Below are 18,232 nucleotides of genomic sequence, written 5' to 3' on the forward strand. Positions count from 1 at the left end.
TTTTTAGATATCTCATGTTATGTGAGATGAATGCCATCATAAGTGTTAACTGACAAAAATGTCTATGGAGAGATACCAATTTTAATCTATGGAGAGATACCAATTTTAATCTATCTACTGCAAGCTGACCAAACTTGAGGCAGTTCTGCAATTTGTGCCCCATAACTGACACTTTTTGAATTGATGTATTTTGTAGCTTAGGAACAAAGGAGTGAAGTGAAACAGAAATGTTTTTGATCTTTTATGTCAGATAGCCAGAAACTGTGAAGTCTCTCCTGTCCTAAAAAAAAAAAAAAAAGAAAAAAAAAAGGAAAAAAAAAAGTGTTTGTAGGTAGTTGTGTATATGTAAATAAATGCAATGGCGTTAATTTTCCAAATTACATCCTTTATTTTCCAAATTACATCCTTTCTGTGGTTTCACAGATCCAAATGAGACCCAAATACAACAGAAGAAAGAATACTTAAAAGGTGATTTATGATGTCAATTTTCTAAACCGTGGACACAGATGGAGTAGATATAACTATTTGAGCTAAAAATAGTGCAGGTTATTCTCTAAATCTGCATTTTGATAGTAATGTACTTACTGTTGGATTTCTAAGTATACCAAAGGACTAGGTTGAACATTTAAGCATTGAAATCTGGCAGTTTTAGAAACACCTTATATTATCTGACTCACTTAGACATGTTTGTGGATATGCTACTGAAATGTACTCTGGCCAGATGGAACTGATAGGCAGGATCTTGTACTATTGTATAGTTTGAGCACCTCCTCTGAGCTTGGTGTTTGACTTCAGTGACACTATGGGATTTCCAGGAGCAGAAGTTGGGCAGCTTTTTCTGGAGAGGTGAGATGTGATGCCTTGACTTTCTTCTTTGGTATGGGAAGATAGGTTTTCATCCAGCAGCTCTCAGAGGGAAAAATATCTTGTTCAGGGAATGTAGACAGATATGAAGTCAAGAAAATTCAGCTCATTCTACCTGAAGAATGATTTGCAGAGACCCTCAGACTAGCATCACACAGTCTGTGATACCTGCTCACTGTCCAGGCACAGCAAAGTTGTATGAGCTCAGTATTATGCTAGAAAAGCTATAGAATGGAGGTGTTGTGCCATCTTAATGCAACCACTTGGCCACTGCCATCTTGCAATGTCTGTTATTACATGTAGCTTGGGTTTATGCCTAGATCTTAATATATGGAGATGGTAACATATGTAGGTGGATCCCACCCTGCCTATCTAGCTCATTTTACTTAGTGGATTGTGTGAAAATACTGAATGCAGGGTTTGGGATTATCCAATCTTAAATTGTCTTTAAATTTATCCAGGGACCATGACCCTAGGATTATGTATAGCATACCTAGAATTGCTGTCTACTTAAAGTGCATTCATTGAAAAGCTCCAGTAAACTCTCTATGAAATGTCAATACCTACATTTTTTGGTGCTCTAGCCTGTCTCAGTTTAGGTATGTGAAGGGCAGTAGACAGCACAAAAAACATCCTATTTTATTTTCTGAGTAATTGGCTCCTAATTCTTGTACTTCCTAGCAAGGAAATGAGGGACTTCTCTGAAAAGGGAAAGTGGGAGGAAGGAAATGTCCTTGTTTGCATCCTCTGTTGTTTTTTACATTTTAGTATTTTCTCCTCATTCCTCTTGCTATTCTCACATTTACTGCCTACCTTTATACTTGTTCACTTGCCAAAGAAAGATGTTGATATCCTGTTGGTCTATTACTATCTGTCTGCTTGATTTGCCAGACTACTTCAATATGCTCCAATGCATTTGGGAAAGATCGGCTTTTCTTTGAAATGAAAATATTTATCTCGTGTTTCTCATACTGAAACATTTACAATAAATATAATAACTGAGTTATGTTAGCTTTTCTTTGAAACTCCCGGAAGCTTATGACTCTGGTCCACTGACTTTTTTCATGCAAGAGCAGGAGGAGCCCAAAAAACTTATTAGGGATAAAGAATTTTCTAACTGGTCACTTTTCTGGGGTTAGGAGATCTAGGATCTCTCCTGTCCTGTCCTTTGTTCTCCATCAATTACAGTACAGCAGCTGGTCACATCAAGACATTTCGTAAAAGTAGCATGAGATGGTTTAAAAGTTAAGTAGAATTATCAGGAAAGCTGTGCACTTATTTAATTAAATAGAAAGATGCTCTTATAAAGCCAAACATTCACCTTGAATGAGATGGACAGAACAAAATATGGAAACCAAGATACATTCTCAACTGTAATATTTTGTCATGAGAACTGTGAGAGCTTATCATCATTAAAGAAATGTTTTTCCTTATAGGAGATAGATGCTGATGTGTGTTGCTTTTGTTTGTTTGTTTGTTTTAATTTGTTTTAAATAATGAGTAGAAGAAATGCTTTGATATGATGTTATTTGTGCACAAATCAGGCACATTGGCTAGAGGAGAATGCTGAGTGTCCCCAGTGATATTCAGTTCCAGGATTTGCCACTGCCTTGAGTGGAATTAATTGCCCTCTGAAAATGTTCCTTTTTCCTTGGTTATAAAAGATGTCTCAAGACCTATTGGAACTGTTTGCTCAGAGAGGTGGTGATGCCCCATCCCTTCAGACATTCAAGGTCAAGCTGGACAGGGTTCTGAGCAACCTGATGGAGCTGTAGGTGTCCCTGTTCATTGAGGAGATTTAGCCTCGAAGATCTTTAACGGCTCCTTCCAACGCAAACAATTCTATGATATAATGTACCAATGGGTGAGTATGAGGCTTTAAGTCGAGCTGTTCACCTTGTTTCCCTCAGCATCCAAGAGGAAGCAGTCCATACCCGGAACCTTACTCACCTCTGCTATGCTGGGCAGTCATCTGTACCTGTGTCTCTCCATTCACTGGTGAGTGATTTTGGCAGTGGCTTAGGCTAGATGCCTATGTGAGGGATCATTGCAGGTGTAACTAAAGAGGCACCACAGCTCAGACTGTCTTGCAGCTTCTGAGCGGCTGCTGAGTGAGGTTACTCCATGTTTTGGGATAGCCCTGACTGTCCTCGGCAGTGTGCAGCCTTTGGGGAAATTCCTGCAAGTGGCTTTTGCACTTTTGCTTATCCCCAACTCAGATATTTGAAGTGGGTGATTTGCAGAGGCATTACTGCACTATGTCCAGAGTAAATGCACAAAATGCAGGTGATGTATGTTGCACGTTAGAGTACTTTCCTGCCCTGTTCCGTGTGGCTTCCTACCACTGGTAACAACTGGTTACTTATAGTATCTTTCCTTTCTTTGCTGGTAGCTTGATTGATATGACCAAAAACTACCTGCAACAATACAACAGGAGGCAAGCATCAGGAAAGTGAAACAAAATGAGGTATTTTTCTAGATATCCTATTTCAATTTGAATGATTTCCTAGTTTCACCGTGGAAATGTCTTTGATTTTGTATGGTCTATTGTGGATAGTTTGTTGACTGTAAATGAACCTTGCTAGGTTACTACTACCAATAAAAGAAATGAAATAATTCATGAATCCATTCTTTTCAATTTTTTTTTCTTTCAGTGAAATATCTCAAGGATAAATAGAATCGAGCCTCATGTCTACTTTGATCTCACATGTTTCTCTAGCAGGTTGCCTTAAAAGTGGATTGGGATGCAGTGGATTTTGCATTTTTTTTTTTCTATGGTTTTCATAACTCCTTTGTCTTCAGAGCTTAGGTCAGTCTATGGTGTTACATGGTCTGTTGACCCCTAGTGACTGGAGATTCTGGGGAGTTAGTCTCATAGAACGTCTTTCTGCTGGGCATGGGAATGGCAGTGAATCCATCTTCTGGACAAAATATGCCACACGAAGGGGGCTTCCTTCTCCTGGTGAACACTGCCCAACTTGGTCTCTGTGAATAACTAATTCTTTGACTATCAAAATAAGTGAATCATAAAAAGCCCAAGATAAATAAGCAAAAGAGTTTCTTTTAAAACATTGAAATGCAACATTCTGTCTGACTTTCTTGCTGGGAGATGAGTAAGGAATCTGGGTGTAATTGTCAAATTTAGCCTGACTTTACGATTCGTTTCAAATCTCTTTAAATAATGTCATTGTTTACCATTGTATTCACTGAGAAAATGGATTTCAATTTCCTGGAAGTATACTGGTCCCCTCTTCCTTACCAGTATTGTCACTTTGTACCCCAGTCACTGTCCCAGTTCGGAACTATTCGATAGTGAAACGTCCATACCTCTGTGGGGGCTACCCCTGATTACAATATCTCACTGAAAATAGCTTTCTATGAGCTTTCCATCTTAGATAAAAGTGATTTTACTAATGCATTTAGCGTCTGTTTTATACTGGAAAAGTGTTTTACACTTAAACAAAAATTGCTCTGTATAGCATGAGCATGTGATTTGAACAGCTGACGGTCAGGATTTATTTTCACCTTTATTTGTTATACCACTTGCTTTATGAGGCCTAGCATTAATGTGTCAGAGGTATTTCTTCACTTTGCTTTTCTCATCCAGGACATTAAAGGAAACTTTCAAGTCAAACTTATAACGAAACTCTGTGAAACTGAGAACGTCTGATGTCTGGTGTAGGTGAGGTGACCAAAGAGATTGTGGGGCTTCAAATTTATCTTTTTGTTCTGAAAGAGCAGAAGTCAGGTCTTGCAATTAGAGTGAATTATGGTTCCGTTCTCAAACCATCTTTTCACCAGATACACAAAAAACAATGTTTATGTTTGCCACTGGTGTTTGGTGGAGGCGAATGTTTCTTTAGTCTTTGTTTGCTTTGAGAAGCTTAAGGCTTATGCAAAGATTGGCACCTAAGTATAAAATAGTTTCCTGCACAGCAATAGCTCAAGGTTTTGAAGAGAGGTCAGCTTTTAGGCTTTACTTTGATTGTTGCTCTTGTAATCCCGAGATGCTGAATGTTTTTTTTAATGCAGACATGGGCTGAGTAGACAAAACTTAAAGAAAGCCTGGCTAAGTACAGTGCTAAGCTTCTGAATGTTTTTGCAAGACACCTCAGGGAACAGGGAGCTATGGTAGCTTTTAGCCACTTCGATTTTGTGAAAATTTGGTAAAATTGTAAATCCTCTCTCCTGCTATTGAGTTTGAGGATCTCATTGTTGGGGATTAGTGTGACAATGAAGCAGAGTTACTACAGGGATCCTAAAAAGCAGTGTCTCTTTTTAGGGAAACTTGCAGCAGAGCCAAGCTCTGAAGTGCAACAAAGGCAATCAGATGAAAGTTCTGGTTGATGTTAAATCTTAACTAATTGATTTCTTCTTCAGCCTGGCTTTCCTGCTGAAATAAATGCTAGAGACACAAAGTCCTTTTTTTTCCTTTTCTGATATGTCTTCTTCTGTGCTCTTGTTTATGTTAAGAGTGTAGAACTTTATCCTAGTCTTGATTGTAGCCGTAACTCCACCCTTTATCTGTACCATTAAGAAAATTATAATAACAGATTCATTTTAATGAAAATGTCCCTGTTGAATCACTTTGCTAAAAGCGGTCTTCAGTATCAAACTCCGCTGGCTGATGTGTTTCAGCATACACCTCCTCTCCCTCTAGAGCCGAATTACTTTGGTGGGGACTATATTCAGATAAGAGCTGAATACTAAATCGTTTGTTTTTCCTGCTAATATCACTCTAAAGTTCACTAAAAAATCTCAGTATCTGGATATTGTCCACAATTCACTGTTCCCTTATAGAAATAACCTATTCTGAAACAAATTAGGTTGCTTTTTGTTTGTTTCTTTGTTTACTGTAAATATTCCTGAAACTTGGTGTTAGACTTTAATGTTCTTTTCTCATTTTTTTTCTGTCAAGGCTTCATAAGAAGCACCAGTATCCAAATGTAGAACATTAACTTTATGTGTACAACCTTATCTCGTGTTTGACTACAGGGAAGATTCAGAAAAGCCAGCCATTGCATTTGTCTTTTATTTCTAACTCTTCTGCATGTAGGGAATTAGATTGCGCTCTGGTCTGACCAAAGTGAACAAAGAAACCTCTCAGTTCACTGGTCTGAATTTTGGGTTTGATCCCTGATCTCGGCTACTGAAATTGAGGATCAAATAGCTCAGGAGAAGGCCTCTGCCTTTATTCTCTGGCCAAGGCTGCTGTCAGGAGATGTAAGAATTAAGGTGAGATCATTCTTCAAGGGAGAGTCACTTCCGTTTCAAATGAACCTTCGGATATTACATGTTGTGGAGCCAGAGGTTGTTGCTGAGCCCCTAAGGTCTAACCCTCAGCTGGATACAGCATTTTTCTGTTTTAACTTCTGATGTTTTCCTCTGTTTGTAAAGATCAACTAATTGAAAAAAAGCTGTAGTGCGGGTCTCAGAATAAAGAGGGTACAAGGGAATAAATCCCCTGTTCTGTGCTGCAGTACTCATAGCATAGACGACCGCACTGTATTCTCAAAGGCCTCAACTTTTAGTATATATGTCTCCTTCTTGTGGCCAATCCAGCTTGGCCAATCCAATAGCTCCTAATGTTTGAGGCTATGTGCTCTGAAGTTGTCACAGGACTTTGGTTGCCAGTCAGATAGTTGTTTTCATACCTGTATTGTCTTGCTGCTTCTGAGAAGTGAACACACATAGCTCCTGGCTGTGAGGCAGTCTCCATGAGGGCAGTCTCCATGAGGACTTCTCATGAGCTTAGAGGTCTTCACAATTGTACAAATCCTCCACACATCTTGCTTCATCCAAAGTATTGGAGTCAGCTCTTCAGGGTGTACTCAAATTTGCTATTCCACCATGCAAACTACTAGAAAATTAACAAATATGAACCTAGAGAAAGATGTCTGTATCAGACTTAGTCTAGAAATGTCATTTTTTGAGGCTGCCTACAAGTAGTTCATCAGAGGGTTGTGAATAATGTATTTCACTTTTTGCCAGTGGTGTGGTACTGCTAGCTGCAGTTTCATAGCTCATATTTCTTTATATATATAAAGCCTTAACCTCTTTTCAGTCTTTTTTCTTGTTGTAGTGTAGTAGGTATTTGAGTAAAGTCAGTGATTTTTCTTCCTGTCTACTTTAGAAAACAATACTCATAGGTTCTGTCTTTGACTTAAACGCATTCATTCTTCCTAAAGCTTTTAAAAGAAGCAAAGCTTTCAAGATCAAAGATATTCATACAACACCTGTACTAACACTATTTTCAGTCGTTATTGACCATTCTTTGTGATATTGTCTTATGCAGGTGCCTTTCCAGCAAGCTCTTTAGAATGTGAGGGAATACAAAAAAATAAGCTTACAGAGCATCTGTGTATCTTTTTACCACACTTTAAAAAGCAGAGCTTGTTGACAAAGGGGGGGGAAAAAAAGCACATAAATATAATCACTTCACAACTCTGTTCCTCGCAGGGAATCTTCTTGTATTAGAGAATCTTCAGATGGTTGCTCACATGATCATGAAATCACTGTGTATTCTCTAGAGTTCATGGACATGAGCCAGGAATGAATATTTACAAGTGGTACTCAAAGAGTGTCACTTGATAATTGTTTTTATTACCTCTTTTTAAACAATGGAAATGGACTTGTCGGGGAGAAGAAATAATTCCATGTCTTTGATTACCCATCCAACTCAGCCTGGAGAGCATCTGGTGAATGCTGACAGGGAATGGGTGGGAGAGAACTTGTAGGCTCTGCATTATTCTCAAAAAAGTACTTTACAAATACTTACAAATATTGAAACCGAAATAGATGTGAGTTCTCCAGGGATCAAGAAAAAAAAATAAAAAGAAACAAAGAGGAATAAACACAAAAGGCTGTTCCACACAGAGTAATTCAACTATTGTTGTTTGCTATGTTACATTTACAATCTGTCCTCTTGTCCACTGAAATTTCTTCTGAGCATTTACTAGACATAAACAGGACACATTTCAAGACTGAAGTATAGAAAGATAAACATTAAATATAGACATCAAAAAATGATCATACTCTGAAGCAAAAAGTGGCTGAACTGAAATGCACTAATTCTGGAGTTGGATTGGGACTTAAGGAACAGAATAAACATGCTTTCTTGTGCAGATGTACTTGCATTTATTTGTTTCTTAAAAAAGAGGCATATATTTCCCTTCAGGACAGAATGCAAAGGTGGGCTCTTATGACTTTCATCTGGAGCAATTGATTGTAGTACAACGTTTGCGTGAGTTTGAATAGTAAATGTCTTTAATTATTTTTCTTTCCTAGGACAGTAGCTCTTTTAAAGGAAAAGAGAGATGACAAGATAATCCATTTTCAGAATGAATACCCAGATATCAGCACTATACTGAGAGCTGAATATTCATAACCATTTGCTTGAAGGCAAACAGACTGCAGACTTATTAGAGAAAATGCTTGTCAGAAAATGGTGTGATGTGGGTTCCTTCTTGCTAACAGGAGGTACTTCATGAGCAGGTACTTCACATATCCTGTAATAAGCAGGATATATTTTTTGCTCTCGTGCAAGACTTTTTTTCTTCTAATTACTATTACTGTGTTTTTTAAAAATTTCATTTACTTACAATGTGGCCCTGTGTGAAGTCATAACGTTTCATCTCAACTCTGTATTAGCAGTTTAAATGAAATAAGAAAACCAGTATAAGTAAAGCTGGCTACGGTCACTAAAATCTGTGGTAGCAATGCTGGGGACCACACTGAGATAGGGAGACAGGTGTTCCTGAAGTGTTGAACTGGGTTCTGCTCCCGGAGCTGAGCACCAGACTTCAGAGATGCATGAATTCTTCCAAAAGAGGGCAGAAGCAGCATTTACAGAGTCCCCTTGACAAATGCGTTACCTTCCCCCATTTGCAGTCCTCTGTCTCCCAGCCTTTCAGAATTACAAACTTCTGGCTCTACAAAAGAAACTGTAAGAACCAGCCAGGAAACTTCACAAATACTACAACACCTATACCACACTGCAGGCTGCAAAACACGTTAAAAGCCTAAGTCATCTTTCTGAAAACAAACTCCGGTAGGGAAAGTACAGACTTCAAAATGAGTGGAATGCCAAAGGTTATTTTCAGCTCCTAATATTGTTTCATTATGCTTTCATTTTTCATAGTTTAATAATAGTTTAATGAGAAATCTGAGGAAGTGTGTGAGTTTGTGTATAGCCCAAGGTAAAAGACAGAGAAATAAGAAGTAGTGGCCAGAAGAGTATGATGTTATGTAGCCACAAGTAACCAATGTAAAAATTTTTCAACATTCCAGGCAATAAGATCAGACCCAATGTGTCACCTTACCCCAAGGGAGTGAAATCATTAGAAAAAAAGGCTGGAAGGGTCCACAGGAGGTAATTTGGTCCTTCTAAGGCTGGATCATGTCTACCTGCGTCATTCCTGACAGAAGTTTGTCCAACCTGCCGTAAAATACCTACATGATCAGCACTGCCAGGTACCAAGGCAGACTTTCATGAATGTTTGGCACTGCTTGGGTAGGCTGTCAAACCAAAAAAGTCTCATTGAATTGACAGATGAAGAAAGTATGAGAGAAAAATAAATATATATGATCTTACAGTAGAAGAGAAGTGGTATTTCATCTTACATTACTATCTCACTGGGCAAAGAGTTCATTCCAGTTATTTGATTTTTTTCTTCATTCATTTTCACGTAGAACATACACAATACAATCTACAGGCCATCGAAACTAAGCTGTACCATGTAAATACTGAAATCGAAATACATATATATGAAAGAACTGTGTGGACAGACTTAGCAATTTTGAGCCTGAATTGGAAGACGTTGCCAAGATCTACATCCAAATTTTTAAGATTCATCTTTATGCAGTTGAAGTATCGAGATAACAATACATAATGTTTCATCAAAATGTCTGTCATACAAACTCACTTCCAAGAGGCAGATCAATATTTCTATACTAGTTCATAATAAATAAAAATAAGGATAGCTACCATAAGGCTTTGTGAATGTTGAATTTGATGGTATTAGATTAGTTTGTTCTAGGCTCTAACAAGAATCCATTGAGCTGATATGAGAGCTAAACCATATGTAGACCAGCCTATATGCTGAGAAATTTTGAATGTTCACAGAAAAATAATGCTCGGAAGAAGAAGAAAAAAATTAATTTATCTGGAAAAAAAAAAAAAAAAACAGTTGAAAATATTTGATTGATTTCTGTTTCTTGATCTTTATTAACTTCTGTGAGTAGAACTAGTGGAAATAAATAATTAAAATTCATTTCATTTTGAGGTGTCTGGTACAACCGTGTATAATATTTTCAGGACAGCTAGCTATCACAAGGATCCTACCTACAAAAAAGTAATTCTGAGCATGTTTTCACACTCACTTGAATCAGACTTTGTTTGGTTCCACTTCTTTCACTGATGGATTGTCAAGGCATACACTCACCAGTATTTTGCTTTAAAATCCCTCTTATACCCTCACAGAGGAGGCAGACAGACATTCTTATGTTGCTAGTAGTTAATGTCAGAAAGATCATGAAGAACTTAAAGATTTGTTCTGAGGGAATTTTGCTAACTTTTTTGCTGAGATCCGTATGAGCACATGGACTCCCAAGCAAGCCAATATTGTTAAAGTGTGAACTGTGTAAAAAAACTTAATGCTTTCAATTAAAAAAAAAAAAAATCCCCCACTATTTATGGACAAATAATTCACTTTCAAGAGTTTTTGGGATGTTCTGGAATTGCTTGCAAGTAATCTAGTTTTTATTTCTGACCTGTGCCACAGCTTCAGCATGTGGGTGTCCCTGGTTGCGATGGGACTTGACTGGGGTTCTATATCTGTGTGTAAAACTGAATTGCCCTGCGAACAGTCCCAGCATAAGCTATTCACTGCCCAGACAATTTGATTTTGTGTTCTGATAGATTATGTATTAAAGGCTGAAATTGTAATTTATGAAATCTAGTTTACTACCTCATCCTTATTGAGATAGCAAAGAGGACATGGTCTCTTTGCACAGGTAGAATAGGATATAAAGTGTGATGACAACCCTGGAATTCCCTTTCCCTTTTCTCCTAGTATTTATAGATATGAGGGGACATATCCTCAGATCTGGTAAGAAATTTTTGAGAGAAAGATGTAATCAGAATTTTATATTTTAAGTACTGACTTTTTGATGTTTCTTTTGAGAGATGGTGCATAGAAGACTCTTGACCTTTCTGAAATGCAGAAAATACACAACTTCATCTTCAGTCCACAAAGATGACAGGAACTTAACACACCCTAAGAAATGGACTGAAGTTGAGCAACAATAAAATGAGCATCATCCTTCCAATTGTCTTGATGATCCTCACTCCAGTTTTCCGAAATCGTGCTTCTGCTGAGTGGTCTCAAACTGGACAGTTTTCCTCATGCAGTGCCAAGAGTGCAGGTGAGAGGACTGATCACATTTTGTTTCCACGCGGTTAACAAAAGGAGATGGGATCTCAGTTTTGAAAGCCTGTTTGCACAGTACCTTGGATTACTTCTAAGAAGGGCTCAGTGGATTTCTTCTTTCCCTCTATTTCTTCTTATGTCCAGTACAGACAGCTTGCTAGGATTTTGCGAGTGCTGCAAAATGTTGTCCACAGCAAGGCTTTCAGAAACGCCTGTGTTTCTGCAGCACTTCCGGAATTATGCCTTGAAATAGAATGGTAGGCCATGATTTCTGTCTATGCAACAGATACTTGGCATTTGAAAGTAGTTGTGAACAGCTGAACTGGCAATGATTAGGCCAATGGACATGAAAACATACTCACAGTCAGGTTCAGTTGTGTTCTTCCTTCATTCTGGCAGCCTATTTTGGTTACAAACCCTGTACTGAAGCAACATGCTTTCTGAAAGGGATGTGGTCTGCAGGACTTTTTTCCCTGTATCTAATAAAAGGCAAAGGTAGAGTTATGACTTGTGGTTAAAAGAAGAATAGAAGGAATATAGGAAAGAGAACAATGTGAAAAAGAAGGCTATGGAGGATGGAAAAAAAATAAGTAACTAAAAAACTTCCACTGTCCAGTATCGTGTTAAAATTATGTACATCCCTTTTATATCTTCTCAGTGTTCAAAAAGTTGCTCTTCTAGAAATAACCAGCTGGTTATTGTGTTCTAAAAGCCAAATTTTCATCCTTGCACATATAAATACAGAATTCCAACTGTATATTTTATCTTATATGTATGTATGACATGTTTGAAAGAAAATAGGTCAACAGTAGTTAAGATAAGTAATACTTTAATCAATTTGACTGTAAATTCTGATGGATGATGGCTGAGAATAGCATACAACCTTCACTAATTCCATTTAAAGTAGTAGGGACATTAAAAAAAATTATAAATTTCTTGGGTGACATAAGATATCTGTTTTACATTCCTGTAGAAACTATAATAACCTACAAGGTATTGTTAAGAAAATGCAATAGTTTTAGTATCGGTTATGGTTATTATTGATATACAACGTACATGTAAATTATACAAGGTACATGTAAATTCAGCCTTCTTCAGTTTGAAATCAATATATAATGGATCTGGTGACACAGAAGACCTTAATAATAAGTTGCCAGTGGACTTTCACTCACTGTATGCTTAATAAATTTTTACTTAGATGCTCACTCACGTATAACCTTCAAAAGGTGTTTCAACTGGTTGAGAGCAAAACATGGCAAAGCATGAAGTTTGGAGACTGTATATTAAACATTTTAAAATTATCATTAGAGTGTCTCAGAAACAGAAAATACGCATTACTTTTAAATGCAGATCATCTCATGCAAGTCATGCATAGTAAAAATGACACAAGCAGTGATGTCAATCTACAATGGAGGAAAAAACAACCTTTAAGAAATGGAGTTATACAGAGCTGCTGTGAGATGTTCCAGGAGGGAAGGTCTCCTTTCCCCACACCCTTTCTGTTCTCCTTCTCTTTTTCAGCCAGTGTTGCTGGGAGCTTTGCAGTGTCATGGTCAGGGCTCTCCTTGTCCTCTCCTTGTCCCTAGGTGTTGGCATCACCTTTAGGTGACAGCTGTTAGATTTTTCTTGTCTCTTCAAGAAGTCGCCCAAAACAAATCATGCAATATCATAGAATCATAGAATCATAAAATGGCTTGGATTGAAAGGGACCTCAATGATCATGGAATCCCAACCCCCCCTAATTGTTCCTATTAGTTTTAAAACCTAATAGTTTTAAAACTGTGAGCAGGATCTGTTCCATATAATTGAATACTAGTGAATACTGCAAAAAAATGCAGAACCATGAGGTATTCTTTGACTTGTGATCCTGTTAATAGATAGCTCTGCATAGCAACTTTCCCTTAGCAAGGTATTTTTCAGCACTTGGCTAACTTTTAACTGACTCAGTGCAATCTCTCCTGTGCTTATAGTCACTCAGGTGCTTAAGCACTTCACTTAATCAGTGCCTCAGGAAAGAAGATGAAATCTATTGCTCTGAAAGGACTGATCTCTTTTCTGTGACAAAGATTGAAAATTTCATTTAGATTGCTGAGAGGGAAAATTTGTAGGGTCACTGTACTCTCAATATCCTCAGAAACTTTCTTTTCTTTGGCTTAGAAATGGCTTTGAGTGGGCCACCAATGCTGGCACGATGGCTGTGTGGCTATCTCTGCTAGAAAGGGATTTTCGTTTTGCTTATCTTCTTTCTGCAAGAGATCAGGTGGATTTGGACACATGCTGCCAGTGGTTTATATGCAGTGGTGTGCACCTGCAGTGTAGCCTAGTGAAAGCTCTTTACAGAGGATTTTCTGTTCAAGATCTGCAATGAATTTTCATGATGGCCTGCAAGAAATTGTCAATGACTGTGAGACATATAGATCATATAGACATTACTGACGTGCAGCTGAGTTACAGACAGAAAAAAAAACACTTTGTTGTAGGATGTTCCTCTCAAAATGAGTTTACTACATTTAGGTTACTCTCACCTAAAACAGAGGAATTTCCTTGTGACAACGAATTTCTGTTAAAAATACTATTGCAACAAGAAATGAATGTTTCCAGTGCTGACTGACAATGACAGCTCTTGAAGATATAAAGTAGCATCATTAATGGAAGGTGATGAATTAATCTACTGTTAATTTAGTGCAGTTATCTCAAAAATAATGTTTCCAATGTCATTTACTTGTATGATGCATTAGAATATTTTTAACAGTCAGAAAACCATGTCTTTACTGAAGATGTACTTTAAAAATCAACTGTGGAAAAGCTTTGGTATAACATTTTTGTACACAACTACTATTTCTTTCTTGGACATGCAATAATCCCATTTATATTTCATTCAAAATCTCAATAGGCAATTTATGTACTTATGTTTATGAGTAGTGCCATCTTTTTTTCAGGGCTGGGGAATAAATGATAGTCTCAACATGGAGCAGTGATAGTGTCTGTGCCCCACCATTCACCTCCCCATCCTCACCCCCTCACTGCCCTGCAGGCTTTGAGGCTGCTGTTTTAGTTTAAGGTAAGTTAAGAACCTTTTTCCATTGATCTTTTTATTCCGCATCCACAAAAGAAAATGCTAGGACGTTGCTACTGATTTTTTTCCCCCAATATGTGGTCATTATAAGCAAAAAAGAAGCTCACACTTCTACCTTTTAATTGGGCATTTAGCAGGACAATGTTTGAAAGCAATTAATGGGAAAAACATTTTTGTCCTGTTTTATCAATTGGTCTCCAGGAAAAATGCTGCCCAAAGTAACCATTATGTGCAAGCCAGGAAACTGTTGTCCTTTTCAGTTTTTCCCATGTCACAATTTATTCATTTAATTCAGTTCTCCAAAATTACTGCAGTGCCAATTATCTCTTTCTGTGTAGAAAATGAGTTTGGCCCACTTCAGCTTTTCCTTCATTTTATGCCCATTTTTCGCTATTCTTCAATGAGTGAGTAATGTGCGATGTGAAAAAAGGGAGGATCTTCAAAAATATGTGAAGTGTCTAGAGTGGCTTTTTGGTACCTGTGAAGAGGCCCCTTGAAGAAGCTTAGAGGACAATGGAATATTGCGGCTAGCAGCGGTTTATTTTGTCCACATGACTCATTTCACACGCACCCAGGCAACTGATGAATGGAGGATTAACACAAGTTTTCACCTTATTGAAATGAGTGATTCAAAGCAAACAAATAGGACTAACTAGTTTGGAATATGAAATTAAAGTTTCTCCGAGTCCTTTTGTTATGCATCACTTTCAAACTTAATTGGAAATATGATGGCTGTGGAATTACTTTTAACCAACTTTGTTAAATAACAGTAACTTGATGTTTGTTATTGTCACACAATCCGCTTTTCTCAAAAATAAAGGCTCCAAGGGACTATTCAAACACCCTGACAAGAAGTTGTTTCAAAACAAAATGAAAAAAATTGCACATAAATGCGTACATTCACTCTTTCTTTCCACATGCTTATATGAACTAACAAAAAGAAAGAGCATCAGATGCAGTTTTATTGTTAGCTGCATTACATTTTTATAAATATTTGTAGATGGGTAGGTAGCACTATAAGGAAAGTGCTGTAGATGTATCTTTGTGCTAACTGATGCAACTTGTTCAACTCCTTAAGCATTGCAATTATATTCTAAACAGGTTGGAGAACACCATTGAACCCTATGTGACTTTATGTGATGCTAAGTTACAAGAAGTCAGCAGCTCCCACTTTATAACTTTAACAGCCTCCATAAGGAAGGATGGTTTAGCATCTTTGTATAGTGCATTAAACTTTCGGATTATGAGCCTGACACTCTGTAAGGAGCTTCTACAGAAGTTTACTGAATTAAACCCGAGTATTTTATTTTAGTGAGTAACAATGCCAGTGAGAAAAAAAGTGATAGATCAATCCACACCTAACCTGTGGGTAATCCTTTCTGAAGATTTGTACATACCTGGTAGAGAGGGGAGCTGGAAGTTGAGTTTTACTTCTGTTTCCCACCACATGAGCAAAAACACTTTAGTTTAACCCCAGTGAGGTGCATTGCTGCCATGGCATTGCTATTCCTGGCTGCAGGGGAATGGCAGCAGCGTAATGCAACAGAGGAATAGTATGAGCATTGTGTGACCAAGGTAGGTTGGGATATGGGATGGTCTGTTAGTATTTCCACTGAAAATAGACACTATATTAAGACATGGGTCTAAAATTTTAATACTGTCTGTGGAAGAGTTTTTGATCTAGGTCAGCATCTCACTGTTCAGTAAGGCAAGTAGAAGCCATTGTAAGGCCTGTGGTCAAAGTTTAATGAGTGACTGCTGAATATGTCAAAGCATTCTTGCTTCCTTCCCCCAAGTCTTCCAACTTTGTTGCTTGTAGTACAAATGTACAGGACTTTTCTATGTATCAGTCTCTTTTGACAGCTTCAGAAGCCTCAACTGAACTCAGCTCAACTCAACTGAAATGTGAGATCTCAGCAAAAATCTGCAGATATTTTCTTTGTAAAATGGAAAGGACTATTTATTTATTTATTTATAAATTTTCTTTTCTCAATCTTAAAAAGAGAGAGCCTTTCTTTCTTCATCTCCTCCTTTGGTTAAAAAATTAAAACTTTGTTTTGATTCCCCACATGCAAAGTTGCAACATGCCATGGGAAATAATGCCCAAAATTCTCTTCATTCAGAGCAAATAAGATATGTTTAGGCCATGTAAAAGTGATTTTAAGTGATGAAGTGATTTAAAGTGATGAAGACATTCAAAATCCAATATAAAGAAAACTGTATGCACATCACACTGAGCAGTACTCCAGTGTGATAGTAATGCAAAACAAGAAACAAAACAGTTATTCTTCTATAAAGAAAAAAAAAAATAGTGTGAAACGTTTCATTTAAGAATTATATTTCACACTTTATATCTGTGCCAATAAGATATAGTTGTCCGGAGGAGAGTTTGTAGCTTGATGAGGATGTATTTCCCAGCTTGCTCAGATGGAAATCTTGTCTTGGGTCAGAATATTATGAATATGTGGCAATATCAGCTATGGAAATGGTTATTTCTATCATCAGCGAGAGTGACTCCTTGGGTAGAAGGGAAGAGCTGAGATTCAAGCAAATGCTGGAGACTGCAGACACTGCAAGCAACCTGGAAGCAAACTGAAACATGGGTGGATGTGATCAGGTTGTCCTTGATTCCCCATGCTCTGCTCCTCCTGGAAGGCTGGGCTCAGTGCTATTGAGGTGATGCTGTTTGTCTGGCTGAAATAGAGGGCCTTCGGACCTTGCTCTTTTTTCTTTCAGTGCCAGTGGAAAGATTCATTTGTTTCACTGGAGCTGAGCTGGATCCTGGAAACTACTGTTGCTCATTGTGCTGAGTTGAAAACTGTATTCCCATGAGAGCCTCCAAAACATCTGGTCCTCTAAAAAAAAAAAAAAAAAAAAGTGTTATTCCTACATATTCAGGAGCAACTCTGCCAAGCAATGTGAATAGTTTGTGTTGCTAAGATGTTCCATGAACACTTCGATTTCGTCACTACTAAAGGTCATCTTCCAACCCACAAGTGCACTTTCCATACTAATCATTACCAACATTATACAGGATAATGTCTCTGCCCATTTGGGGAGTTTCTGGAACAGATGTACTGTTCACTCAGAGAGCTCTTGATAAGGTCAGAATCTGGCATTTACCATCTCATGAGATAATTCTTTAATGGAGGAAGCCTTCTACTGCAGATACTGATGAAGTAACTACATAACTCGGCAGAGTTTAATTGCTAGTCTTTTGGTTGCAACTATGATGGGGCAATAGACAACTGGATTTCTGAGTGATACTATGTCTAATTCATAGGTGGATAGTTATAAACCCCACTGAATCTGTAATGCTCAGTGAATATCTTAGTCTTCCACGGGAACTGAAAGTTATACATATAGGAAAAAATCCCAACCTATGATTGTGTCTGCCTTGGAGGATTCAAGTGAAAAGTAAAATGGAAAGGTGGAAATAAGCTAATTAAGAGGAAGACACTGCATCTAAGTCTTGCATACAGTGGATTAGTACTATAATCCATAAGTTATTGCTGGGTGTTATCACCCTCCATGGATTGTATGTGGGTCTGGTCTTCGGACTGGTCTAAGAAAGCCCATGGAACTGATCAAGAACTGAGAATTCTTGTAAGATCAGGAACAGATTTTTTCTGGATTTTATTTCATATCTCATCTGAAAAGCAAGATTCAGTCATACAGGTGAAATGAACTCACTGAGATTCACTGAAAATACTTGGAGGCTCTCTAAAATGAACTCTTTTAGCAAGGAGAACAGCCTCTGTAGTTCAAGGACAAATGCAGGCTGCACATCAGAACTGGTACCAGTACAGAATGCCTTGAAATGAAGATTAACATTCTCAGTGAAGGAGAAATGCTGCCACTT

This window comes from Centrocercus urophasianus, unplaced genomic scaffold, assembly GCF_019232065.1.
Source record: "Centrocercus urophasianus isolate 14NV4802_14NV808 unplaced genomic scaffold, USGS_Curo_1.0 seq_16, whole genome shotgun sequence".
In the NCBI taxonomy this organism is placed as follows: Eukaryota; Metazoa; Chordata; class Aves; order Galliformes; family Phasianidae; genus Centrocercus; species Centrocercus urophasianus.